The sequence below is a fragment of the Callithrix jacchus genome, chromosome 20, assembly GCF_049354715.1.
Source record: "Callithrix jacchus isolate 240 chromosome 20, calJac240_pri, whole genome shotgun sequence".
Classification (NCBI taxonomy): domain Eukaryota; kingdom Metazoa; phylum Chordata; class Mammalia; order Primates; family Cebidae; genus Callithrix; species Callithrix jacchus.
Window position 1 is genome coordinate 1,918,316 of NC_133521.1, and position 1,750 is coordinate 1,920,065.

The window sequence follows — 1,750 nt, forward strand, 5'->3', positions numbered from 1 at the left end:
AGCTTCTCTAATCACAGTGACCACAACGTCGCCAGGGGATGGATCCCTGAGGCTGGGAGAAGCCCTCTGCAACAATGCATTTGTATGGTAGCTCCAGTCTGATCTCTCAAGGAGGTCGACAGGGTGGCCTCCAAATGCCAGGATTTGCGGAGGACTGACCAAGATAAAGAAAGTTCAGGGAGAGTCCTGGAGAACAAGCAGGGGATCACAACCTTAGGCCTGCCAGGACCGTGTGCGGGTGAGTTTCCCCCAAAGTCATGATCCCTGTGATATTGACGATAAGCCTGCCTGTGGGTCCATAGGCTGCTGTCTGAGCTGAGGGTCATTGCCACAGAGAGCAGAACCCCACAGCCTCAGGGGCTGCCTGGAAGTGGGTGCTTCTGTGCCACTGCTGCATGTCTGGGTGCGTATGTCACTCTGTCTCCTCTCACTCTGTCTGTCTCTCTCTGTCTGTGTGTGCATGTGCCTGTGTGTTTGTGTCTGCCCATGTCTGTGTGCGTGTTGGAAGAAATGTGACCTGTTAGCTAGAGGGTGGATGCTTGCATGATGACCTCTCTTTGGTAAGCTTTTTTTTGGCATCTCTGCCTGGGCAATTTGGCTGGTTGTCAGTAATTTTCCCCACAGTTTAATTTGGGGTTTGTGAAGACCAGGGTACCATGGGGACCTGCTTGTTTCATCTAGGTTGAGCAGCAGGAGAACATGGTGGCCTTTGCTTTCTAGGAGAGGCAGTGTTTCATTTCATCTGCACTTTCTGTCTCATTCTTGATGGACATCTGTTTCCTCTGCTCCTTGGTGGGATTGCCTGTCAGCCCTGAATATTGTGGCTGCCACAGATGTCAGGGAGCCAAAGGGATTGGGTTTTGGCTGGGTGCAGGGGCAGTTGCCTCAGGGTTACCTAGTCAGTGGAGCAGTGGGAGTGGGGTGTACTTTGCAGAAACTTCTCTTCTCCTCCAGCAGGCACCCCTGAATGTGGCTTAGACTGCAGCACAGGTTCTCTTCTGGTTCCCAGGTGTGCTTGCTTTTTCTTGGGGAGTCTCCAGTGACCTCTGGGTGCATGCCTAGACATCATTGACAATCTCGCCATCAGAGGCTGACTCCATCTTCTCTTGAGGGACGCCAGTTCCACGTGCGGTCACATTTTCTCTACCTTGAACATGCCTCTGTTCCTGTTTGCACAGGTCCTAGACAGCAGTGTGGGGAATACAGAAGCCCCTGGGCTTTGCAGGTTGGGCCGGCCATTGCTCCACCCAGCGAGGAGGAGGATGGAGGAAGTGAGTTCATGGGTCAGTGAATTTTCAGCTGACATCTCGCATTGAGGCCCGTGGAATCTCTTTGTGCCCCAGTGAGTCCCTCCCCACCTCATCAGACTGTCACCCCATTACTGCTGACCCAGTGGGATCCTCCATCAGATCGGCAGAGGAGTCTGGAGATCCCAGCCAGCGCGCTGAAGCTCCTCCTCCACTGAAACCAAACCAGAAGGCGGCTCAAGGAGGTCCTGAAGACAGGAGGCCCAGGGGTCTGGGCCTGGGTCTAGCATAGCCCCTTCTCCCACGCCTCACCCTGCCCTCCCCCGTCCTCATACACCGCTGCCTTGCCTGCTGTATACTCCGCTGCCTCAGCACCGCGGCATTTTTTAAAGGGGCCACAGTCTGACTTCCAGAATTAAAGCGCCAGTTGGCCTAGCCAATGCGCATGCGCGAGGGACATGCGGATTCGCGCGTCACAGTGACCCCCCCGTCTCCTGGGAGAT